The sequence below is a fragment of the Pelobates fuscus genome, chromosome 3 (assembly GCF_036172605.1).
Source record: "Pelobates fuscus isolate aPelFus1 chromosome 3, aPelFus1.pri, whole genome shotgun sequence".
NCBI lineage: Eukaryota > Metazoa > Chordata > Amphibia > Anura > Pelobatidae > Pelobates > Pelobates fuscus.
In genome coordinates, this window is record NC_086319.1 from 159,033,248 (window position 1) to 159,061,121 (window position 27,874).

At 43.5% G+C, this 27,874-nt stretch overlaps 1 protein-coding gene across 2 annotated transcripts in view; it reads right to left on the reverse strand.

Annotated features, from left to right (window-relative positions):
- PTN (pleiotrophin) overlaps window positions 1-24,993 on the reverse strand; it is a 163,151-nt gene extending 138,158 nt beyond the window's left edge. Inside the window, exon 1 of one of the 2 annotated variants that reach the window (XM_063447573.1) lies at window positions 24,575-24,993. The gene's annotated coding sequence lies outside the window, so the exon portion shown is untranslated. The remainder of the gene's footprint in view (window positions 1-24,574) is intronic. The other variant, XM_063447572.1, reaches the window with a different exon arrangement.
- Window positions 24,994-27,874: the final 2,881 nt, after the last annotated feature.

A 27,874-nucleotide genomic window follows, 5' to 3' on the forward strand; every position in this document is an offset into this window, starting at 1 on the left:
TGGTGTCCTGGCTGGGATTGGGTCCCGTGTATTTTACGCTGACTGCTTGAGTGCTTGGGTACTTGTCAGCCAGGAGTGTGTCCGGTCTTGTGTGTCTGCCGACACCAGCCCCAGGCAGGAATAGAGCCTGCCCCATGTCCGTTGTCTCCACATGTATAGGCAGGTTCAGATTCCTGATAGAGTCCCCACAGACCCACCAGTGACAGTGGGAGGTGATACCTCGGATGGTGTGAGGGTGCTCTTGGTAATAAGCCGAGCTTGAGTATGCACCCTTTGGAGTTATCCGTTTGTCTTCGTGCTGCTGACAGTGCGCGGTGTTCTGATCGGCACTGGCTTTCAGACGGTGCATAGCTGTTGCTTTGATACTACCGCCTCTGCTCTCCAGATTGAGGTAGGCACGGCGGCCATCTTGGTTTTTGCCATGCGTGCCCACAGTCCAGATGTCATGGGTGAGCACTGCAACCCTGGTAGGGTCGGGATAACCCCCACCGGCCCACAGGGGGGGAGAACGGGGCCCTCAGTAGGCGTGAGAGAGGTCCCGGCTGGACTAAGCACAGGAGATCGGCCGTTTCACCTGCCAGAGCCTTACAGCAGGCCGCAAACCCATCAGCCTATCAGTTGGTGTCGTCCGCAGGACGGCAGCTGACATTTGCACCGAGGACTGCTGCTCGGGTTCCCCTTGCCTTCTTGCGGCAGCTTAAGATTTTTCATGCGACAGGGGTAGTTTTAGGCTGGTTATTGGGGATTCATCGGGGAGTTGAGGTGCTCCACGTCCATCCAGCTTGGCGGTCAGGCCCCGCCCCCATACAGGCATTTTTTATGTTGTTTTTTTAAAACTTTATTTTCTTTTGATAGTCCCAGCAGAGGCGAAGCTACCGCCGGCCCCCTTCTTATCGGCATGGGAGGGAGTGATGTCATTCCAAGAAGCAGGAGAAGGCCGAGAGGAGGGGGTCTGGGGAGGGCCAGCTCCTGCAACTCACAACTACCTCAGGCAGCACTCTGGATCACAGGTAAGCCACCCTCCAGAACCCACAAGGTTGGAAACAGGCGGGTGGCTAGAAAAGTGTATGTTTTGACCAGCATGTGTGTGTGTGTATTTGTGTGTCTGTATGTCTGCGTGTGTCTGTATCTGTACGTCTTTCAGTGTGTCTTTGTGTGTTTCTGTATGTCTGTCAATATGTATGTGTGTATCTGTATGTCTGTATGTCAGTGAGTGTATATACCTGTATGTCTGCCAGTGTGCCTTTCTGTCAGTGTTTGTGTGTATCTGTATATGTGTGTGTGTGTGTATCTGTGTGTATGTCTATCTGAATGTGTATCAGTTTGTGTATATTTGTATCTGTGTATCTGCATATGTGTCAGTGTGTGTATCTTTGTGTATGTGTATCACAGTGTGTCAAACAAAACACTACAAACACAGCAGTCAAACCAAACACTACACATAAATGCATGCTTGCATTCAAACGCAAACACTACATACAAACCCACCCCTACATTCACACAAACATACTCCTAAATATCAACAAGGGGGGAACCTATTGTTCTCCCCTCCGGCCCCAACCCCTGAGCAGCAAGTGGGGGCCGTAAGTTAGAATAAGGGGGGACCGATTGTCCTCCCCCCGGCCCCCACCCCTGAGCGGTGGGTGGGGGCCCTAAATTTATAATAAGGGGAGGGACCTATTGTCCTCCCCCTGGCCCCCACCCCTGGGCGGTGGGTGAGGGCCCTAAATAAAACTGTAACCCCCCGTCACCCCCCACCCCCAAAAAATAACCCCTACCTACCCCCCCTCAGAATAAAAATAATGAGGGGGACCATTATCTAGATACCTGTAAGAAAAAAATTAAATAAACTTACCATTTGATGTCTTCTTTCTTCAAAATTTTTTTTTTTCAGCCACAAAAAGGCCAAATAAAAATCCATAATAACCGACGCACTTAAAAAAAAAAAAAGAGCGCCCCCCCAAAAATTTGACTCATAACAACACTCTGATTGATGGATTGAAAGTAACCAATCAGAGAGTTATGAGTCAAATTACACAGCGTGAGAAAATTCCAAATAACTTTCCCATGCTGTGTAAAATGACACAGAGCACTCTGATTGGTGGATTGCAAGCTAACCAATCAGAATGCTGTGACAGGTAAATGTAGAGACTTACCTGTCAGTCTCTTCATTTACCTGTCAGAGCACTTTGATTGGATGGCTTAAACCAACCAACCAGAGTGCTCTGAGCCTAATTGCAGGGAGGGGCAAGGCTTTATAAGCCTCCCCACGCCCTGCAGAGCTCAGCCCTCCATGGGTGACCATGGATTTTTTTGGGGGGGCGCTCGGTTTTTTTCTGTTTTTTTTTTAAAGTGCGTCGGTTATTATGGATTTTTATTTGGCCTTTTTTGGGGCTGAAAAAAGAAGATTTTACAAGAAAGAAGACATCAAATGGTATGTTTATTTAATTTTTTTCTTACAGGTATCTAGATAATGATCCCCCTCATTATTTTTAGGATGAGGGGGGAAGGTAGGGGTTATTTTTTGGGGGGAGGGTGGTGACGGGGGGGTTAATTTTTTATTTAGAGCCCCCACCCGCCGCTCAAGGAGGGGGCCAGGGGGGAGGACAATAGGTCCCCCCCCTTATGCTAACTTAGGGCCCCCACTCACCGCTCAGGGGTGGGGGCCTGGGAGGAGGACAATAAGTACCCCCTTATTCTAATTTAGGGCCCCCATCCAGTGCTCAGTGGTGGGGGCTGGGGGGAGGACAATAAGTCCCCCCCTTATTTTAGTTTAGGGCCCTCACCCTCCATTCAGGGGTGGGGGCTGGGGGGGTGTTTTTTTGTTTTTTTTTACAGTGGGCAGTCACAGGCTCACTGTTTAATAGACATGACCCTACTCGCGGTATAGCAAGTAGGGGCAAAATTAATACTAAGTAATATTTACTCAATATTAGTAAATTTGGCTGAAGGACCAATTTAGGTCTTTCAGCCTTTTGGTAGATAACTCCCTAATACCGTTGGAATTAAGGAGTTATCTACTAAGCGGCTGCCTGTAAGTAAAGTGCCGAAGTCCCGAAATGCTGAAGTCCCGAAATGCTGAAGTGCCGAAGTGTTAAAGTGCCGAAATTCCGAAGTAGCCGAAGTGCTGAACCGAACCGAATGGCCGAAGTCCCGAATTTCGGAATGTCGAACCGAATTTTTTCCCCATGCACATCCCTAATACAAACACAGACAGTCAAACAGAGACATACAGTCTGTAAATCTCTTTATGACTTTCTGTGTATGTATGTTTCTGTATGCCTTGTCTACAACATAGAAACATAGAAACATAGAATGTAATGGAAGATAAGAATAATTCGGCCCATCTGGTCTGCCCAATTTTCTAAATACTTTCATAAGTATTTATCTTATATCTAGGATAGCCTTAGTCCTATCCCACACATGCTTAAACTCCTTTACAGTTTTAACCTCTACTACTTCAGCTGTCGGGCTATTCCATGCATCCACTACCCTCTCAGTAAAGTAATACTTCCTGATATTATTTATATACCTTTGCCCCTCTAATTTAAAATAAAATTAAGGGAAGAATGGAAGCAGGAATGAAAAAGGGGTAAGCTGGAAGGAAAACTGAAATTGAAATGTGAAAAGTGAAATATTATCCAGAATAACATTATAGTGGCCAAGGAGCAGAGAAATTATAAAGGATAGAGGGGACCCAGCTTTATAAATTACATGTTTTAAGAAAAACTTGACAGATACAGAGAAGAAGACATTGCTATATAATAATTCTCATATTGCCACATATTTATGTGTGCATATGTATGTATATTTATATCTTCAAAATGAAGTCATGATGTTATAGACAAATTTAACAATAGAATGTAACGTGAAAAACTATTACCCATTCGTCTCCTAGGACACATGAAACAGAGCCTCAAAAATGGGAGCAGGCAAACTAGAAATCTTTTCCCCCGACCTCCAGCAGAGGGGCTGAATGAGTTTCATTCATCACCGAACGAATGAAGAGAGGAGGGAGAGATGAGTTGACAAACAATATCCTTGACAAATGCACACCGCATCTGCTGTGGGTTACAACTCCCATGATCCTGGTCTAGCCAGGAGCCTTAATATCAGCAATTTGTATGACTCATATAGAAGAGGCATATTTTGCAGGCAGCTACAAATGAACTAAATCTCAAATAGATAATTACTGATATTAGAATGGCATACTTCTTTTCACACAGACTATTATTCTTTTGGGACTTGTAAAGAAATATAGGTTAAAGACCCACTCATAGCTGCATAGAAAGCTACACAAGGTTATTTATTATCAATGTTATGACCAGGAGTTGAAAGTGAATTTAAAATTTTAAGTAGGTGAAATGGAGAATGTTCCCACTTCAGCTATGTTCACTTTGAGTTTCTAACTATTTACACTTTAATGAACAATTCTGAGATTAATAGAGGTATTTACTAAAGTGAGAATTAAAACGGAATGTTAAAATTAAGGCCAGAGTAGTTGATCATAGTTGACTTAGAGAATTTTTCCAGTTTGGATATTTTGATCTTAATTTCCAAAATTAATCTTAAATTCCCTGTGAAATCACCTTTGAATTTTCTATCACTTTAGTAATTAAGGCTGCATAGGAACACTTAATAGACCCTTGGAGATCTGTTGAAGGTCAAATTGCAATTTGGCCAAATTACGGTAAATTACGTGATCAACCGAAATTCTGATTTCCGAGCCACCACATGACAAAATCTTGGGGGAGCCGACTAGCGCAAACCCAGATTTGCTATTTACATTCTTGATTCACAGTGCCATTGCTGGCACCAGAAAAAAGGGGTATGGAAGAGGCTTTTTTTTTTTTGTTTAGTTTTTTTGGAGGGGGTCAAATGAGCTCTTAGTTTGCTCTGATAAACATGAATTCTGCCCAATCATGTGGGCTGGATATCCTGTCCAATAAAAAAAAAGATGATTAATGGCATGGGGTACAGTGTGATATAGCCTGGGTCATTGTGAGTTTCTGTGGGTCATTTTCGTGTGAGATTAGGTTTAGCTTACTGCTGTATCTAGTTATTAGCCACTGCCAGGGGCATATCAAATAATGTGAGTGGGAGATTGCCATTTTCTCATAGACTTCTAATGAGACTAGTTTACCAATATACAGTTGTTACAAGTTTGTTGTGTTCTTTTTTTTTTTTATTTGAAAAAGAAAATCCTATAATATTTGTATTAGTCTAGTGTGTTATGTCCAGAATGTGCTGTGCAAGTGTGCAAACAATGTGTAGTGTTTCTTAACAGCATACAAAATAACATTACAGGAATAAATCCACCGAGCACCAACCAATTTTGTTCCCCAATCCACCATCAGCCATAGTGTCATGGCTTCTGAGAGTTTGAAAACCATAGCCATGAGAACTGCTGCAACTTCCACCGCTGCTGTTAAGTCCAATTCAACACCCAGGAGGCAAATAGGTTGTTTTTTTCAAATCCTTTTCCTCCTGCAACAACGTGCGCTGCTGCTTTCCGTGGCACGGAAGCTACTTTTGCTAGAACTATTTAACTTTATACCTTCTTGGAGCTGCCCATAAGATGCATGGGACATTTCAGCGGTGCCATCAAAACCACTGCAGATATAACACGTTTACCTCTAGTTCAGGAGCTACTTGACTATGAGTAGGATAAACCAGAAGAATTGGAAAAAGAGAGTGTGGAGAGTATATTCTTTGACAATTTATGTGTACTTGCCTCCTGCATGTTCTCCACCATCTCCAAGTCCAATCCTATCTCTAGAATTGCCGAATCTAACAGAGACAGTTGAGACATCAGATGCCCCTGCTACCAATGGCACAAGTAGCTCACCCACTGTCAATGTTATCATCACCAGCACCAGGGCCGGATTAAGAGCACAATGGGCCTGGTGCTGACAATTATGATGGGCCTAATTACGGAATCTTATCGACCAAAAACACTAAAACAGTCATACCTCCCAAGCGTCATAAATTAGAGAGAGATTAGCATAGAGTATGTGTTTTCTTATAGCTGCATCCTATGAGTTTCCCTCCAGCACCATCTCCATCAGATGGGAAACTCATAGGATGCAGCTATAAGAAAACACATACTCTATGCTAATGTCTCTCTAATTTATGTTTTCATCTGTCAAGTAAATCCATAACCCCTAACAGCAGTGTCCAGTGAAGCAGGAAGTCAATGGGTGGGGTAAAAGGGTGGGCCACCGGTGTGAATCACGTAACCTGCCAAAAGGGGAGAACATGCCCAAAAAGGGGGCATGTCTGTCCAAAGAATTGGAAGGCCAGCCTGGCATGAATGCATGTCAGGCTGCCCGCCAATCATTCAGGCTGTCCAACTGAGGGCATACTATGCAGGCAGCACCCTGAGCTTGACATAAATGCGTCTAATGATGCGCTCACTCCATGCTTTCTAAGGACTGTCCCCTAGCACTCACATGTCCACTTGTCTCCTTACCTTCTTACTAGCAGGCAGAAGTTCCTGGTATATAGTCTGAGACAGAGAAAAGGTGTATGTAGTATAGAAGAAAGGTGACATGCCACAGTGTTAGAGAGACCAACGTCTGCATTACCTAAACTAACTTTATTGTCAGCCAGTCCACACAAGTTTTGTTCCCATACATCCCTCGTCACCAGAACAACTACAGCTTATTGTTTTTGTGCTGGTAAGTAGAATCATTCCATTCAGGCTTTTTGCAGTAAACACTGTCTTTAGATGGCTGCTAGAGGTGCTTCCTGGGGCAGTACTGCCTAATGTGCAGCACTGCCAGTCAGTGTCTTCACCCTCTGCATGCAGACACTGAACTTTCCTCATAGAGATGCGTTGATTCAATTTATCTTTATGAGGAGATGCTGCTTGGCCAGGGCTATGTTGGACTTGTGCTGGCTCTGCCCCTGATCTGCCTAGTTGACAGTCTCAGCCAATCCTATGGGGAAGTATTGTAATTTGCTCAGACCACCACTTTTGATGATGTCAGCAGACAGTCAGTTCAGAGGCAGAGCCAGCAGCTGCAGACTTGAATACAAGTAATATTTTACTATATTTAGGGAGGCAAGAAGGGGCCATGATTGTGTTCCTGACCCTATAGTGCTCCTTTAAGCAAGAGTATGTGAAGAGTAGTTAGGGTTGCCACCTTTCTTGGAAAAAAATCATTCTTAATCATTTGTGTAATTAATTAGTTATGCGTGACATCACATGATGTAAATCACAAGGAGTGATATCAGAGAAAATTCTGTAAAATCACCAACAAACTACTCACAGTTTGATTCTGCTGTATAGATGAATTGCTCCCAGTGTCTCCCTGTCTCCCAGTGTCTCAGTATTGCAAGTCACTCAGTGTCTCAGTGTCAGTTTCCCCATGTCGCCTAGTCCCCTAGTCTCCCAGTGTCTCAGTGTCCCCATTTCTCCCAGTGTCCCAATGTCTCAGTGTGTCCCGATGCCACTAGGATACTGGGGACACAGTGAGACCTGGGGACACTGAGAGACCTGGGGACACAGAGAGAAACGATGACACTGAGAGACATGGGGACATTGAGAGACATGGGGACACAGAGACATGGGGACACTGGGAGACATTTGGGGAAACTGGGAGAAATGGGGACACTGAGACACTAGGGACACAGACACTGGGAGACATGGGGACACAAACATTTGGGGACACTAAGACACTAGGGACACAGAGACATGGGAACACAGACACTGGGAGACTAGGGGACACTGGGAGACTAGGGGACACTTGGAGACTAGGGGACATAGACATGGGGACACTGGGACATATAGGGGCACATGGGGACACTAGGCATACTGAGAGACATGGGACACAGACACTGGGGACACTGGCTGGGGGACATGGGGACACTGGGAGACATGGGGACATAGTGTCTCCGTGTCCCAATGTCTCAGTGTCTCCCAATGTCCCTATGTCTCACAGCATCCCCATGTGTCTCAGTGTTCCCAGGTCTCCCAGTGTCTGTGTCCCCATGTGTCCTAGTGTCTCAGTGTCCCCTAGTGTCTATGTTCCCATGTGTCCCCTAGTGTCTGTGTCCCCTAGTGTCTCAGTGTTCCCATATGTCCCCTAGTGTCTCAGTGTCCCCTAGTGTCTAAGTGTCCCTGCTGCCTTTCCCCCATCCCTCACTTACCTGAGCTGTAGAGCTGCTGTCTGGACTCTGTGCCCCCATGGATCAGTGAGTAATAGAGAGAGGCAGGGATATGCTGTGTAACTTCATATCCCTGCCTCTCTCCACACAGTGAACCCTACTGGCTGGTGCTGGTATTGCAGAGTAATCTCCATTATTACTGCAATACCGGCACGGCCAGGCAGCCTCAAAATTTTTTTTTTTTTTTAAATGAGCCTATTCCATGGGAAGCTCCATCAGCCCCTATGTTAATCCGGCCCTGGGGGGAAGTAAGTCATATGGTACTAAACTGTTTGATTGCTTAAACTGGGGGGGACCATTGCAGCTTTCCCTCCCCGCACCCTGATTCCTCTCCTAAAAATTGTCATCAAAGCAAAACACTAAGCCCTCAATGAATACTATCCTAGCAACCTACTTTTCTATACCCCACTCCCTCTAGCATGTAAGCTCATTGAGCAGGCCCCTCAATCCCTCTGTTCCTGTGCATTTAACTTGTCTGGTTACAAATATGTGTCTGTTAGTCCACCGATTGTACAGTGCTACGGAACTTGTTGGCGCTTTATAAATAATAATAAAAATAACCATTACGAAGCACTGTAGTAGTTATGGTACTTGGAACAGAGGCAGCTCTAAACTTTGTGAGGCCTTAGACAAAGCTTAAATAGGAGGCCCTATTATTCTCTCATCAATCCGTTTCTCAACTAATACAAATCTCCCAACTCCATAAACAAATGCACAATAGTCCTAATTGCATACTACATCTCCAATCAATTTAGCCTGATCCCCATAATCTCTTCATAACCCTCAACTCCACATCACCCCCAATGACATACTTCAGCTCCATAACCACTACATCTCCATCATTCCCTCCGACCCAATCACATCAATCCTAGAAATATAGCTCCCTCGTCCAAATTGTATACTTGCAGTGGACAAGCTGAAAGCAGTTTGGAACCCCAGGCAAAATTAGACTTGAAACCCCTTGAAGATAAATATTTGCTCCAGGCTTATGTCTTATGTACAGGTGATACTCGAACAATTAGAATATCGTGCAAAAGTTAATTTATTTCAGTAATGCAATGTAAAAGGGGAAACTAATATATGAGATAGACGCATTACATGCAAAGTAAGATAGTTCAAGACGTGATTTGTCATAAGTGCGATGATTATGGCTTAAATTAGAATGTTACATGCAATCAATAAAACAAGGAGTGTACATGGAACAATATCGGACCTCTGAAAAGTATAAGCATGCATATGGACTCAGTACTTGGTTTGGGCCCCTTTTGCAGCAATTACTGCCTCAATGTGGCGTGGCATGGAAGCTATCAGTCTGTGGCACTGCTGAGGTGTTATGGAAGACCATGATGCTTCAATAGCAGCCTTCAGCTCTTCTGCATTGCTCGGTCTCATGTCTCTCATCTTTCTCTTGGCAATGCCCCATAGATTCTCTATGGGGTTCAGGTCAGGCGAGTTTGCTGGCCAATCAAGCACAGTAATCCCACGGTCATTGAACCAGGCTTTAGTGCTTTAGGCAGTGTGGGCAGGTGCCAAGTCCTGCTGGAAAATGAATTCAGCATCCCCATAAAGCTCGTCTGCGGAAGGAAGCATGAAGTGCTCCAAAATCTCCTAGTAGACGGCTGCGTTGACCCTGGACTTAATGAAGCACAGTGGACCAACACCAGCAGATGACATGGCTCCCTAAATCAACACAGACTGTGGAAACTTAACACTGGACTTCAAGCATCTGGCAGTGTGTGCCTCTCCATTCTTCCTCCAGACTCTGGGTCCCTGGTTTCCAAATGAGATGCAAAAGTTGCTCTCATCAGAAAAGAGGACTTTGGACCACTGAGCAACAGACCAGGTCTGTTTTTTTTTTTTTTAGCCCAGGTAAGACGCTTCTGACGTTGTTTGTTGTTCAGGAGCGGCTTGAAAAGAGTAATCTGAAGTCCATGTCCAGGATCCGTCTGTGTGTGGTGGCTCTTGATGCACTGAGTCCAGCCTCAGTCCACTCCTTGTGAAAGTCCCCAACACATTTGAATGGCCTTTTCCTGACAATCCTCTCCAGGCTGTGGTCATCCCTGCTGCTTGTGCACCTTTTTCTTCCACACATCAGCCTTGCTCTATGAATCCACTTCTCTTGCTTCCTTCCTTAATCCCTGCTTCAGTATCCCTCTATAGTGTACAATTCTCCGGTCTCTCCTCATTGCCAGCTATGCCCCCTTCCCGACCTGAACCACAATAATGAACTTATTAATGTTTATTTTGGAAGTGCTCTCCTTCCTACCTCTTTGGTAGTGTGGCTGAGCAGTACAGAATATGTGTGTGTTTTTTGCTGGGCTCTTCCCACAGGCATAGCTAGAGGGGTGCTTTGGGGATTTAAGCCCAAAATGTGGGACTCTTTAGCCCTGTATCTCTACATTTGGTGAAGGGTACAGGAGAATATTAGTGTTTTTTTTTTTTTTTATTGTGTTTATTTTTAGATCAAAGCAGCAGCTTCTTACAATAGGAAAGATCAGTAGATATGGAAACCAGTCTGGAGAAAGGGTGTGCTGGGAAACAGAACTTATCTTCTCAGCACTCTATTCTGTAGTGAGATGGATCGTACTCAACACCTAACTGTGCTGTATTTACTTGTTCCTGGCTTTGTTTTCATTGAGATCCTGGATGGCATCAGCAGCATGCATGCTCTTCATGGGTAGATATGAGAGGACATAAAATAAGAAGGTGGTGATGTGAAATACCCCACCTGTCTTTTAGTTTTCCCTCTCACCACTGTTGTACTTTTCTCTTTCTGTAACTAAGTGTTCGATAGGGTTAGACCTGTTTTGCCTATGTAGACATTACTAAGTTTACTTATGACAAATGTGTATCCTTAGGTTGAGCAACAGTTAATTAGATAACAATAGAGTTATCACTGCCTATTGACAAATATTGCTATGTCTGAGCATAACAAACACCAGGGGTAAGCAGCATTCGGCACAAATGCATGAGCGCACTCACCTGGATTTTTCAGTTTGTGAAAGTTTTTTTCTTTCCAGATTAGAATACACTGCAATACCGGCGCCGGCCAGTAGGAGAGAGGCCGGGATTGGAGGCTACATCTTATCCCTGCTTCTCTCTCCTGGCTGAAACCACGGGGGAGCAGCACAGTCAGCAACTACCAGACTGCAGAGACAGCCTACAGATCAGGTAAGGGAGAGATTGGAGGGGGGGTGCAGACTCCATAGCAGGTAAGTGGGGTGGGGGTGCAGCCTACATATCAGGTAAGTGAGTAAGTGAGGGATGGGGGGCAGCTTATAGATCCGGTAAGTGAGGGATGGGGGGCAGCTTACAGATCAGGTAAGTGAGGGATTGGGGGAAGACAACCTACAGATCAGATAAGTCAGGGATGGGGGTGAAGCCTACAGGAAGGGTCAGCAAGGATCAGGAAGGTAAAGTAGGAGAAGGAGCAGAAAGGGTTTGCAAGGAGTAGAAAGGGATCAGAAAGAAAGAAGCAGAAGGGCGCAAAATAAGCAGAACGTAGCAGAAAGGAGCAGAAGAAGCCAAGGAGGAGACAAGACAGTGTCAGAAGAAAAAGAAGACTGTGTCAAATGAAGGAGAAGAAAAGGAAATTGGAGCAGGAAGGACAAGTGAAGTGATCCCTCCACTACATTCTGGACACCACATCATAACGCTTTGGTACCTGGGCCTGGCAGGGACACTTTGAACCTTCTCATCTCCCCAGGTAAAAGAAAATATCAGTGTTCACTTTTATTTACTGAATGTCAGGAAGGAGAGAGTGCTGCTTGGTAGGGGTGTCACTGACTGGCTAGAGTGGACAGCTGGCATCAGTTAAACATTTTTATGAACCTGGGAACTAGTGATTGGCTTAGAGCGTCAGCTGACCACTCTAGCCAATCTGCGGCAACCATGCCTGACGTCAACATGCACTTCCTGACACTCCGCTTGAGAAGCTGTATACCACTGAGCAACCTGGAGATCGGGAGCAGGAGGAAACCTTTGAGGTTAAACCCTTTGAGAGCGGTTTAACCCCTTATAGGAAAGAGAGCACCCAGGGGGCTCCTGGCATCATAGCATTTTCATTTTGATGAAGTTGTTATGGTGACCAGAATGTCCCTTTAATTTGATTAAAGGAACACTAGAGTGTCAGGAATACAAACATGTAGTCCTGACACCATAGTTGTGAAAACGCAATTCCCCCTGGCGTTATGTGATAATGACTATGCCCCTCCCCTTCATGACACTGTCAAAAAGGGGCCAAGCATGGATGTCATTACAATTATGCCCCCCTCCCCTGGAAAAATTCCTGCAGACGCCCATGTGCCAAAGGTTGCCTGCCCCTGACCTACACCAAAAAATATATTAGGTTCTTGACATTAACCATGTCTACTACTATTCCATTATCCAAATCATTTGGGTAATACACTACATATTTAGAAACAATGTCTGCAAATTGTTGTGGTGCCGGAGACAAACTCACCATGCATAACTTTTTTCTTTGAACTAACAACTGAGAAACGATTGTCTTGAATAATTCACTCCTCGTCATAGACCCCATTACTTTAATGTATTGTTAGTGTTTCCAATGCTGCTCTTAATCTGTGATCTATGAATTCCACATTATAGAAAGGATACATTCTATGCAATCTAAACAAGCTATGCATCTGTGGAATAACCTTCTAAAATACATCAAATCTTCCACCGGTTGGAAATTTATGAAAACATCTGCTTCTCTGTTTTTACAATCAAAACAGCTGCTCATTTTAAATATCACTTAAAAAAAGAGCAATTGTAAAGATGCTTATTTCACTGAACATATTTATCTTTTAAATGAATAAGCTCTTGTAACTTGATTACTGTACAGTAGTATATGCTCTCCAAGTCATAGAACAATCTCAATATAAGATCCCTGGTCAAATATTTCTTAAATAGGAAAAATAAATGAACTGCATTATAAACCTAGTTCAATCATATAATGTTTAAGGGATTTACAAAGTAATTGTACACTTGTCAAAATACTTAAAGAGACACTATAGTCACTAGAAAAACTACAGCTTAATGTAGTTGTTCTGGTGACTATAGTTGATCCCTGCATGCATTTCGATGTAAATGCTGCCTTTTAGAGAAAAATCAGTGTTTGCATTCCTGCCAAGGGACATCTCCAGTTGCAGTCACTCAGATGGCCACTAGAGGTGCTTCCTGGGTCAGTGCTGATATTTCCCCATAGAGATGCATTGATTTAATGTATCTCTATGAGGAGATGCTAATTAGTCAGGGCACCACCACCTTCCTATGGGAAAGCATTGGATTTTTCTGATGTCAGCCAAGGAGGCGGATTGAGGCGGGCCAGTGCTGGCAGACGCGCTCTGCCCTAGAATAAAGGTAAGTTTTAACAATTTTTAAGAGGGATAGGGGCATTGCAGGGGCCTAAACTGCATTTTTGTAAATCTTTCTTTTATTAGGGCACATGCGTTATGGGGTACAGAATAGAAAGAGGAGGTATTGCGGGGTAACAAAGGTTAACAATACCAAGGTGGTATGCAATACACTCCTAGGAAAGACTGCCATATTTATTTAGTTTTTTTAAAGACGTCATGTGTACAACATAATGATACAAGCTTGGTCAGCTGAAGTGCATCAAAATTAAATAAAATAAAGAGAACTATCAATGCTTAACAATATTAGAGCAGCTACCCTGGTGCAGTCCTAAAATACTAACAGGTCTGTCGATGTACCTCATCTTATATTATGTCAACAAGCTTAAACCATTGATAAATAGCAGGTAAGGTATGTGCTGGACAATACGCATTTTTGATAAATAGGAACATAGCCATAGTTTCCTGCAGGCATTAGATCTGCTCACTATTTGCTGAAAACATGTTTGAAATACTTGCGTAAATGATATGTTTAGGTTATAGGAATAGCATGTGTCAGCCCAGTAGGCAGATAAGCTACATATATTAAACTGCTCCCATTGCGATTGGTACTGACTATGATTCACTGGTAGTGAGCAGGGCCATCTTTAACGCGGGGCAAACGGGGCAGCTGCCCCGGGCCCAGTTGCCCCCTGGGGGCCCCAGAGCAGCTGCCCCGTGGGCCCCGCGATTTGTGCAACCCCCCTTGGACACAGCGGTGCGGCTGTCCCGCACGCTAAAGAGAGCCCCCGGGTGGCCCATGCACTAAGGGCCACCCGGGGAGCATGTGTCAGCAGAGGCCCGGACAGGCGCTGTGGCGCTTAAACAGCGCGACCGGGCCCCTTCCTGTTCTGCAGCCGGCTTGGAGGAAGTGACGTCACTTCCTCGCACCGGAGATAATGGCCGCGCGGGAGGAGGAAGGCAGGAGGAGGGGAGTTCCAGAGGAGAACTCCCATCTGGCTGAGCCTGCCACTGGACCCCAGGGAAACCACCCTCCAGGAAAAGGTAAGGGTGGTTGGAGGGTGGCTAAGTGTATGTCAGTATGTTTGTGTGTGTGTGTCTGTCAGTGTGTGTGTATGTCAGTATGCCTATGTGTGTCAGTATGTCTGTCTGTCAGTGTGTGTGTATGTCAGTGTGCCTGTGTTTGTCAGTATGTCTGTGTCTGTGTGTGTCAGTATGTCTGTCTGTCAGTGTGTCTGTATGTCAGTATGCTTGTGTGTGTCAGTGTGTCTTTGTGTGTCAGTATGTCTGTCTGTCAGTGTGTGTGTATGTGAGTATGCCTGTGTGTGTCAGTATGTCTGTGTGTGTCAGTATGTCTGTGTGTCTGTGTGTGTCAGTATGTCTGTCTGTCTGTCAGTGTGTGTATGTCAGTATGCCTGTGTGTGTGTCAGTCAGTATGTCTGTGTGAGTATGCCTGTGCGTTTGTGAGCATGTCTGTGTGTGTGTCAATAGTCTGTCAGTGTATGTGTGTGTGTGTGTCAGTATGTCTGTCTGTGTGTATGTCAGTATGTCTGTGTGTTTCAGTATGTCTGTCTGTGTGTGTGTGTGTCAAATATCTGTCAATGTCTGTGTGTCAGTATGTCTGTGTGTTTGTCAGTATGTCTGTGTGTGTGTCAGTATGTATGTCTGTGTGTGTGTCAGCATGTCTGTGTTTGTGTCAATACGTCTGTCAGTGTGTGTCAGTATGCCTGTGTGTTTCAGTATGTCTGTCTGTGTGTGTGTGTGTCAAATATCTGTCAGTGTGTGTTTGTCAGTATGTCTGTGTGTGTGTCAGTATGTATGTCTGTGTGTGTGTCAGCATGTCTGTGTTTGTGTCAATACGTCTGTCAGTGTGTGTCAGTATGCCTGTGTGTTTCAGTATGTCTGTCTGTGTGTGTGTGTGTGTCAAATATCTGTCAGTGTCTGTGTGTCAGTATGTCTGTGTGTTTGTCAGTATGTCTGTGTGTGTGTCAGTATGTATGTCTGTGTGTGTGTCAGTGTGTGTGTCTGTGTATATCAGTATGCCTGTGTGTGTCAGCATGTCTGTGTGTGTGTGTCAATACGTCTGTCAGTGTATGTGTATGTATGTGTGTCAGTATTTCTGTCAGTGTCTGTGTGTGTGTCAGTATATCTGTCAGTGTGTGTGTTTGTGTGTCAGTATGTCTGTATGTGTGTGTGTGTCAGTGTATGTGTCTGTGTGTGTCAGTATGCCTGTGTGTGTGTCAGTGTGTCTGTGTGTATGTCAGTATGCCTGTGTGTGTCAGCATGTCTGTGTGTGTGTGTCAATACGTCTGTCAGTGTATGTGTCTGTATATGTGTCAGTATTTCTGTCAGTGTATGTGTGTGTGTGTGTGTGTCAGTATGCCTGAATGTGTGTCAATATGTCTGCCAGTATATATTTGTGTGTCAGTGTATGTGTGTGTCAGTATGTATCTGTGAATGTTTTAATATGTTTGTCTGTGTGTGTGTGTGTGTGTGTATGTGTCAGTATGTCAGTGTGATTGGGGGTTGGGCATAATTGGGGGGAAGGGGAGATTGGGAGGGTCACAGGTCCCAGGGGGCCCAAACAAAATTCTTTGCCCAGGGTCCTATTCATATTATAGACGGCCCTGGTAGTGAGTGTCAGAAAAAGCTGGGTAGACATGTATTGGGCAATAGGAGTATTGCCTATGGTGGAAGCTGTATGGCTTTGCGTTTTCTAAATAAGAAACATGTGTAAATGCAACACAACAAACTAAAACACAACAATCCTGCGCTTTGCTCGTTTTAGGCACTGCTAGCAAGAGGGTAAGCATAAATAAAACAGGCTATGGGAACATGCTGTAGGAACCGCCAGTCCATCATGGCAATGCAGGGCAAGAACGGAGTAAAGAAGTGGTTGTGGTCATTGGAGGCAACAAGGACAGTTCAGGTGCCGGTTATATGTAGTGCAGTCCATTACCGGGCTTTCTACGGGCAGGTCTTGCGGGACTATCGGTCCGCTTCAGCCGATACCTCTGCGGGTAGACGCTGACGTTTGTACCTGCACTATGGTTAGGGTAAGGGGCGAGTGGTGGGGAGCCGCCCTCCTGCCCCGAGTCGTTGGTAAGGCCAGCACCCGTGAGCCATAGACTCGGTGTCTCGATGAGGCCGGGTCTTCCCCTTCATGGGTGTCCTGGAAAGCCCAGTTGTTCTGCCGCCGCCTGCAGCGGTCGGGCTTCCGGCGGTGTGGTCAGTGCTGCAGAATTGATCTCTGTGGGGCCTTCGGCCCAGGTAGGCTGTCGACGTGAATAGCGGGTGCGACTCTGCGTGAGGTGCCCGAACGCGGCCCCTTCCCGCTCTGCTCCCTCTGCTTTACTGCCCTCTGTTCCGGGGCATGGGGTGTCTGCTTGCTACGTTGCTCCATGTTGTCCCAGAAGCGCTGTAATATGATGTCTAGTTGTGTGGAGTAGTGCTCCGTCTGAGTGAGCTGCTTGTCAGGATGTTGTGGTGACTTGAGCTCTGCTCCCATGTGCTTGTCCGCCATCTTGCCCGCCATCTTGCGCTGGCCGTCTCCTTTACCGCTTGGTCAGGAGAGTGGCAGTGCCTTGTGCTTCAGGCTGGCGGGGACCGGGATGACCCCCACCGGTCCATAGGGGGGTAACGGAGGTGCAAGCTTGGTCTTTCCACGGCTGATAGACACAGGGGAGCGTCCGTCCCCCCCGTACCTGCCGCGTGTGTAGGCCGCAGATGCCGACGCGGAGATTCCTTGCATTTGGGCGACATGTTTGTTCTCCCCAGGTAGGTCCCAGCTTTGTCTGTCTCGTTAGGGACTGAGAGTGTCTCGTAGCCGCTTTACCGAGCAGGTTACCGACTCAGTTAGTCGCTTGGTGCGGGAGCCCCAGGGAGACACGTTTGCATGGCTCAGCGGTCAGGCCCCGTCCCCTAAACTGCATTTTTAACTCAATAAGGTCAGGAATACATGTTTGTGTTCCTGACTCTATAGTGCTCTTAAAAAAAAAAAAAAAATTCAATACATTAAGTAAATTATAATAAATTGAAAACTAAATTGCGAAATTTAGGCAAAAACATAAAAAATTCTCCATCCTCTTTTTTATCTGTCTGTGGTACACAAATAATAACCTGATTAACATGGAAGATATATACTGTTTAACTGCAACAACAATTTGCCAGATGGATGTTCCTTCTGGCCCAAAGTATATTGAAGCTGTGGACTATGTGACTAGACATTTGTTTCATTCTGATTTTACCATAGGTTTTGCTAGTTTTTACTTCACTACAGTTCACTGGTTAGTGAAGAGAACCCCTTAAAGAAAATTCTAAAAAGGGGCACAAATGAAATAATATTATTTCTTCAAAAATTTGCAAAAAAATCTCCAAAACATATAAACAATGATTAGAAATTAAGAGTGTTGTAATATAGGAGTGGCATAAGGAAATAGTGTGTTTTCGAAGATATACATTTTTTTCTGAATTTGATTTGTCTAATGTATTAAATCTTCGATCCAAATCAGAAATGTTGAAACACTCCTTATGTTTACATGAAATCATATTTTAGTCTGAAGTCATAGAGTCATCTAAATCATATTTAATTTTTAATTCCTCAAAAGGTATAAGAGAAATGTTAGGAAATATATAGTCTAAATTATAAATAGAATGGGAATATAAATTTTCTAGATCTACTTGCGGTAACGTACACTTCAATATAGATAAAGTCATAGCCCTAGAACAGGTGGAAGATGGTTTAAAGGAACACCATAGTGACAGGAATACAAACATGTATGTAATAGAACTATGTAGACCCTCAGCCCCTCATCACCCGAATTGACTCGAATTCATGAGGGAAAGCATTGGATTGGCTAAGATTATCAATTCTGGTTGGAACCAAACACCGCCCTCGCCAATCAGCATCTCCTCATAGAGATGCATTGAATCACTGCATCTCTATGTGGAAAGTTCAGTGCCTCCATGCTCCACATTGTGCAGCACTGACACAGGAAGCACCTCTAGTGGCTGTCTGAGTAACGGCCACTGAAGGTGTCCCTAGGGAGCAATATAAACACTGTAATTTTGTTTAAAAGGCAGTGTTTACAGCAAAATGCCTTCACAGGATAGACAACAGAAAAGCTGCATTAAGCTGTAGTTGTTCTGGTGACTATAGTGTCCCTTTAACAATTTTAAACACCTGCCTGCAATGTGATTTTAGTAGGGGGAAACATTTCAACAATTCTTGGATGCTCCTATGTGGGTAACCAAAGTATTTCCCCTTTTATTTATGTTGGTTATAAACATTTTCTGAAAATACTTTAATATAAACTATTTGAAAATAAATTAAGAGTGGTATAAAGCACTGAATGGTTGGAGATCTAAACATGTGGTCCCCAGTTAGTTGTACATGACAGCATTACGGTAATACTTAAAGGTTATTAGTTTGTTTATCCAACCGGTAAGGAAAGCGTTGATGCAAGCTTGTCTATTTATATCTGTACAATCCTATTAAACTGTGCTCATGCGGTTCACACTGTCTGTCTACTCCTAGGAATTATATGCTGAAATCCGCTAGATGCAGTTTCTCTTATTCTTTGGCAACGAAGGGTTACATCATTATTACTGGTTTGAGTGGAAACATATTGTCTCTAATATGGAGAAGATGAATCACAGATAAATGCTGGAAATAGCTATACAATTTCAGATCCTACTGGTTCTCCCACTTAGAGGAAGGACAGAATGAAATTGAGATATGAGTATCACTTTGCCGGAGATTGTAATTGATTTTAGGTCTGAGCCGGCCAATTTTCTCCTGTGATAAGGAGAGCTGAAGTGGATCATTGTGAAGGGTGAGCAGATGGTAGGGCTGACATAGCTTTTATGAGGATCATCTAAAGTCAAGGCTCAAGCATGGTTTCAACTGAAAGCAAACTGCTTCTCAGGCTAGGAAATGGTGAATAGTGTCCATAACACAGCAAGATGTTTTATTATGCCATTGGGGTAGGAAAAGCTTGATGTGATGACTGTGTTATTTACTAAAGTGAGAATTCAAAGTGAATTCAAATATTTTAAATTGGAAGCATAGCTGACTTAGAGAACGTTTCTGGTTTGGCGATTTTGACCTTAAATTTGAAATTCACTTTGAATTATCATTTTGGTGAATAACCCTGTTGGTATTCATTGAGATCCCTTCAAGATATGCGTGATTGTTAATCTTCGTATCACAAAGTTGTACAGGGAACCATGTCCGATTATCATACTGTACAGCCACACTTTTTAGGCAGATTTAACCAAACTGGAAAAGTTCTCTCAATCACCTATTTCCAGTTCAGCTATTTTGACCTGCAATTTACTAGTTCTTTGTCTATTCTTAACCAGTGAATAAACCTTTTTATTCAGGTTTCTCTTTATTTAATCTGTGATTAATTAATTTTAGCTAAATCTGTCACCTGAACCACTGTTGAGTTGGGAGAGAGTGGCCAAAAATTAAGGTCTGCCCACTCCTTGGACTACTGGTAGTGTCCCTTTTGAAAAGAAGGAAGGAGAAAGAGGTTTAAGGAATCACACTTCTTGAAGGAATCAAATGTCTCGAATGCATGTTCAATGATTTACCAGCACTTTCACTGAATGATAAAAAATGAAGGGATACTTAATTAGGACCAAATACAGTCTGCATTGATAAAACATTTTGTCTTTTAAAATCTTATTCTAAAATGGATACTTTGTCTCATTCAGTAAAATGTAGGCACCATTTACTCTCACTGAATTTATTATAGCACCTGGAGTTCCACCAGCACCAATCCTCCATTGAGTGTTCAACCATTTTTAAACTTTAACAATGAATGAGGATCCTAGGTACAGTGATGGGGAGGGTGGGCAGGTAAAGGTGAGGTTAACTTACCTGAACCTGTCATTTGTGGCCATCTTGTACCGAATAGTGCTCGGACCACTCCATCTGTGGAGAACTTAATTTCCTGTTTTAATTAATAAAGATTATTGGAAGAAAGCTGCTGCCTGGTGGATACCTATCCAAGTGATTTGTTTGGAGCATCTATAGCCGGAGCAGTCTTCCCCTGCTCCCTGTTTGTGAGCATATATTTATGTATTTGTTATTATTGGTATTTACAGTATTACACTATATTGTTCCCTTTTCATTACAAATATTTTATGAATGGAGCAAGTGTTGTAAGTAAATTCTAATCACTTTGAAGTTATCTTTGCACTATATGTTTGATGCACTTTTGTATGTTTACATTTAGCACTTTATCATATATTTGTATGCACTCTACAAGGAAGTGTGTGTACACTAATGTTTTGCACTTTTGTTTGATGCACTTTATTGTAAAAATAGTGCACAGTGTTTTTTGCACTACCCTTTTGGTCACCTTAAAGGCATAGTGCACTTTTAAATGAGAGTGGGAATACTCATGAAAGAAAATGTAAAGTTACAGCGCACCTTAATTTTTGTTTTATGTTATTGTAGTGTATTCATGTGCTATTGCACTTTGACAAGTGCTGCTATATTACTTAAATTTGAATTTAACAAAAGAAGTAAGAAAGAAATAAGCGCCGTTACCACTTGGAATTTTTGGTATTCAGATAGATAGATCGATAGAAATGGATGTAAATAAAATCCTCAAGGACACATTTCTAGAGCCTGCTCCTGTGATGGGACACATGCTTTCTGTACCAATGTTCTAAATTAGGCCTCATTACAGGACCAGAAAAGTGTGCTCAATTAGTTTCTATTTAAATGTTGTGACAGAGTAGTTCAGTGTTTAAAAACCATTTAAGCATGCTTGCTTTTTATATATTGACTTGTGTCTGCTTTAGCTCTCATGCCAGCAGAGCAGTGGCAGCTGACCAGCTGGTAAAGTGCAAAGATGGTGGGTGCCTTCTGACTTGTTAGACTTTACCCCAGGGGTGTTGCAAGTGTCTAAGAGCATACGGAGCTGGAGCCCAATCATCTTTAACCCCTTAAGGACCAAACTTCTGGAATAAAAGGGAATCATGACGTGTCACACACGTCATGTGTCCTTAAGGGGTTAAAGCCCCACAATTGATCCCTCACAAATTCTACCTGTTTACACCTCCAATACAAGCACTTTGACAGAATTGGATGTATAAAGACACATACTTGCAGTTTGATACTTATAGACACATGGGGTACAGTGGCGTACACACAACCCATGTGGCCCACTCCCAGTCCCACCCCTAGCAACGCCCCTGCCATACCCATTTAACTTCATGCATTCTACCCCTGACTCAATGAGTGGTAATGATCACCATACACCATACACATACATTTAGTTGGGAAAGAGCAACTCTTTTACTGAGGTCTGACTCCACCCACTGATGCAGTGACCCAGTGGTAGCTCTAGAAGACAAGGAGTATACACAGGCCTGTTGTTAGGGTCCAGGATTTGATGGCCTGAATGTATGGTTTGTACCCAGAACATTTTTGTTTTTTTAAAAGATTAGTTGCTCAGCCTTTCAGCAGAATCTCCAACAAACCGATTAAGAAACTAAAGAACTAATCATAACAAACACAAAATGTTTTGATTTTTAAAACATACTTATTATTCCTTACTACACCAGAAGATATCATTTTAGATTTTTTTTGCACCAAAAAACAGTCACCTTTGCAGAGAATCTACTGTAACCTTTGTTACTGTTTTTAGTCATTCCATGATGAATATGATGATGTGATGATGCCTCCCCGCACCCTATACAAAAAATAACAGTTCCCTTACCAAGAGTTACTACAACATATAATAAGTTTAAGGTGACAAGAAATACAATGTTTACTTCTCAGTGCCCTACACAGTCAAAGAGGAACTGAAAAAAAGTCATGACCTATGTGAATAACAAAATGGCAAAACAATTCATAGTATGGACTGTTACCTAACCAGTGACAACCAACCCTATTCAGGTTTACATCGTTTAGATTTCACTACAGAAACATTAGGCAGGGCTAGGTTTAAGTAAGAAACTGCGTGCAGCTTTATATAGCTTCAGTGTTAGCCATATATCACAGGCATCATTACAAGAGGAAAGGTGAGTGGGTGCAATTGTCCCTCCTCTGTTGTATTAGAACCTTGATACACGCCCCTGCACCTGCCGGAAGCAGCTATCTACTTTTTTAGTTTAACTTTTATTATTATTATTATTTATTTTTAATGAAAAATATATATAAAGCCTCCCGTATCTCCCACTACTGCCCTATCCCCCATCAAAGTTTCTACCCCCAGCTATAACCCCTATCCCCCTTCATCCACCATAGCCCCTACCCCCATGCAACCACCAAATCCTTTAAACCCGCTGTAGCCACTACAGCCTTTATCTGCCCTATACCTACATCCTTAGTTAAAATGGTTTACACCATACTTTTTTCACTGAGAAAACAATCGTATGGTTAGGAATGCTTTTGCAACGTAATATTGGTTTATGAGACATGGAATTAAGGATCAGATAATAATCCAACTGAAACGAATGATACTCCTTCCTTTTCTTTTCTTTACTGAATAGCAGCAATTGTAATAAAATAATAATAATACTACTAACAATAATAATAGTATTAAGAATCTCTCCTTGTCCTATAAAAAACAGAAGCCTCTCCCATGTCCCTTAGTAGGATTTAGTAGGTACTTAGTGCGGGGGTAGGCAAGTTTCGGAACTCCAGATGTTGTGGAGTACTCCTTCCAAGATGCTTCGCCAGCACTAAGGCCGTAAGAGCATTATGGGAGATGAAGTCGACAGCATCTGGAGTGCTGAAGGTTGCCTACACTTGCTTTATTCAATTAAATTTAATAATAAATACACCCCTCCTACCTGACAAATGAAACGGCACATTTTGTTTAGCCTTATATACTGCTAGAAAAGGGGAGAACAACACACACACACACACACACACACATATATATATATATATATATATATATATCATAATTTACAATAATAATGGTATCTGTTTTACATGTGTTGTCTCCCCTTTTCTAGCAGTATATAAGACTAACCAAAATATGCAGTTTCATTTGTCATGTAGGAGGGGTGTATTTTGACATCATGTGATGCATTTTTGCCATGTATTTCCAACTTTCATTTAAGTGCAACACAAATGCCAAAAACAAATCACTAGTTTCACAAAACGAGTTTCAGGACAAGCAAACAGTCAAACTAACAAAAGTGAACAAACTATCCTATTTTTTAAGAGCGCATGCTTCCCACATTGGTACCCTACAAGGCATCACTATGTATACTAATACAACATTCAATTTCAAAATACAAGTTGTTAGTACGCTAAGCAATGCTTTAAATGTACAACTTGATGAAATGCTGTCTTTTTTCAACCTACTTGCTAGGTAACTCTTTATTTAGTAAAGTGGCAGTTGTCAGAAATTCAAAGTGAAATTAAGGCCAAAATAGTTGAAATGGAAAAAATAAGCTAATCTCATACTCCGGTTCCTTTGGCCTCAAATTTTAGATCCCAACAATTCCACTTTAGTGAATAACCCTGTATATGTTGGGTTTGCTCTCTATTATCTAGATTCAAACTTTGCAACCAACTAAGAAAGTAGATGCTAAGTAAAGATTTCTTTTCTTTTTTTTTTTTTATTTTAAAGTGTTATTGGAAAGCTTTCTTGCCAGGCAGATATTTAGAGAAACATACCGGAATGCTAATGCCTTTTGTTGTTTGTCAATAATATATAAATATATTACCCTCAGCTAAACAAGGGTTCTTTGTTTTAAACGTTCCCAACAAATATCCATCTGCCTGGCACATCAGTCATTCACACAGCCAGGAGTTAATATCCAAATGTCTATTTCAATATAATGGATGGATATGAGTCGTTTTCAACTTAAATGTTATGGTACTAAATGAATATGGAAATAAACATAGTAGTGGGATATTTTGCAGGTGATACAGTCACAAACTAACATGGTCGCAGACTATTATTTTACTGTAAACATTCTATCGGACAGAAAACCTGTAATCAGGAAAGGGAAGTAGTAAATTGCAGATAATTACATGTTTGTTCTTTTTCTGATATTCCACTTACTTTAAACCTTCTGTCAATCCAGCTCTAACACTTTTCACTGTTCTCGTCTTTTATCCTTGCTTCTTGTCCGTGTTAATCCCCGTCTGATCTCAGAGAATACAGTTCATGTGAATCTGTCGCACTGTCCCACCTCTTCCCGTACAGTTTTGCCCTTTCTGTTGTGACCAGGCTGGTGGGTAATGTAGATCCTACTCAGTGGACTCCCTAACGGTTGGTGCTTGTCGATGGGATGCAAACTTGTTTTGTGCTGCCGGAGGTCCTCTCTGTGCCTGCTGATGTGTGTGTGTGCATTGATGTGTGCGCTGATGTGTACGTTCACTTAGGACCACAAAGAATGCTCTAAGCTTTCTCTGTGTGGAATAGGCAGAGCCAGAGACTGAATGTGTGTCTGTGTCCTTTAGGAAGAGGAGATAAAACAAAGATTAATCTGCGCCAGAAGAAGTGAACTTAATTTAATGAAAACCAGCAATCCCCCAGGGCTACTTTTTAAGCCTTGCTATTTTAATGTTAACAGCAACAGCTACAAGTAAATTACTTAGTAAATACATATTTAAATTACATTAAATAACCAAGAGATGTTTTCGAAACAATTATTATTTGGTGACGCTGTTTTATCTCTGTTTCTTTAAATTCTAACCCTTCACTTTTACACGTAATGCTTAACTAAAGCAAAATCTTCGTAAGATTTAACAACTCCAATTTTACCACATGACAGGAGGCTTCAAATTTGCATATCTTTCTTTACTGAAAACTCCAGCAGCATAGAAACATAACAACCAATCAGAAAAAAGATATGGTGCCCATAAAAGGCCCTGTCTATGACATCACTTCCTCTTTCTTTGCTGCTCCAGCCATACAACAGGTCAGAGTACTTTTACCTCTCTAGTTTATTTATATGATTAGCTCTTATTGTCACTTTGTATTTTACATTACCCCTGGCTATCTATACCTGTCTCCTTCTCCCCCATACTCAGTGTATCCCCTACTCTACTTTGTATTCTCTGTCTTTCCTACTACTTTATTGCTGGTCTGGCGGTCCGCGGGCGTCATGGCTGTCCGTGCCGCGTTCGCCGCGCGGACCTGCCCTTCTGACACACAGGGGGCTGGGTGGGGACGAGTGGAGGGTAGCCGGGGCTAACTTTACGTTTTTTGACGTGTTTTCTTCTCGCTTGCGGCTGCGAGCGAGAAATCTCTGCACACGTGGCCGCCGGCCATCTTGGATCTCGCAGCTCGTGAGACCCGCGACGGCCACCTCCCCTACTCATATGGCGGCTCGGAAATCACCCGATCGCCGCACCAAACTCTTGGATCAACCCCTCAGAGGTCCCCCCCCTCTCAAGACACATTTCATCACTATTACAGTTGTATAAAGTTTTTTATTCAAACGGACACAGGATGCCTTAATCTGGATGTTTTTATATGTGAGAGGGGTGGAAAAAAGCATGCACACAATCCATGTATTTTTATGAAGGCTGTACAATATCACAGTTATACATTACATGTACTGTTCCAATAACTGGCCATACTACCTCACTGTTCCCTGAAGGGACATATACTGTACTACCATACCCTACACAGGGGATATTGTATTACTATACCCTACACAGGGAATATTATATTAGGATACCCTACACAGGGTCATATTACATTACTGTACCCAAGGGTGCAAATTTATGTGGGTGTCCTCTGGGTATTTTTTCATGGCACACCACCTGGGGTGACCCCCCAGATACACATGCAAGGGCGCTGACAGCCCATTTCAGTTGATGTGGGTGTCCTCTGGTTACCACGGCACACCACCCGGGGTGAACCCCGATGATATGCACAAGGGACTACACCATAGTGTCTGAGATACACGCATATAGCCCTGATCTCAATATTTAAGTGCATACAAAGCCTTCTACATACATTGCACCAACTGGGCGCCCCCCGGTTGTACCAAGAGTCTATCTCTATATGTAAATGACTCTCCCCCCACGACTTCCACTGAATTTTATTTTCGCCCAACAGGACGAAAAACACTGCAAGTCATGGAAGACACCCAAAGCAGCGAAGACTTCCAGGCTATGATCAATGCCGCCATGGCGGCATCTGTGGAAAAGGCCCTCTTGAGGGCTCTACCCCACGGCCAAGGCGACACAAGCCCCCCAGAACTGAAGTGTCTAAGGCCAAACGACAACGAAAGGAACGTGGATCGACAACCCGCACCCTTCCCACTTCAATCCTCGGACGAGGAAGACTCCACATGCCTTAGACGTGGTTGACGAGTGGCACGGGGACAGCTCACCTTCAGACGACGAAGAGTGGCAAGACTTGCCGCCCACCTCTTCGAAATACGTCAAAGAGACTTTCCTTGGCAACCGAGACAAGGAACACAATGACGACCTCCACACCGGTCGGACCCAAGAAGGAGTGTTTCTGGATGACCAGGGGACACTGCTCTTCGATCCTCGCACCATCCGACACCCACAGTCCTCAGAATGGACTCTGCCAGATTACCTGGCAAAATTCATACACTACTGGCTGCGCAAACCACTGGAGGTACGGGCACGTCTCAGGGCCGAATGCCCCAGGCCACTACTTCCCGATAAAGTGGCGCTTACACCCGAATTTGACGATACGATGGTGGTCTTCATGTCACGCTCGGGCCGAGACCCTCGTAAGGGGGTGGAGAAAGGCATGAAAGCGGCACAGGACAAAGTGCTAGACTTGCTCGGCCCCATCGCCAAGATGCTGTATATCGTGGACCTAGCCCTCAGCCAAGACTCCCAACTAGACCCTCACGTCATATGTGAATGGGCTCAACGCGCAGTGTGCCTGGGCAACACAAACGCTGCACTATGCATCGAAAGACGCAGCTCGGCATTGATTCACATTGATAGCAAGCTCCTGGATCTCGGGGCTAAAGAATTCGGACCGAAAGCCCATGGTCTATTATTTGGCGATGCCTTCATCACTGAACTTAAAAGACACGTGAACCTATTCACCACCTTGAATAAGGCCCAAACCTCTCTCAAGCACGTGTTCCACACTCCGTCTACAAGAGGTGTTTTTGGACGGGCTGGTCGACAGCAGAAACGTGCCACCAGACGATTTTGGGCCTCAGGTTCCAGATCATTCCCGTCTACAACACAAAGACCCTCAAAGACCCTCATCGTTCCGAGGGGTGGGAAGGACTAGAGGTTTCAGAGGTCGAGGACGTGGCCGCTTCTCCAATGGTGAGTCCACCTACATACCTAAATGTACCAAAGTTTATAGCAGGCAACCTATCTTTTTTCTTCCAGAATTGGGAGCTGATCA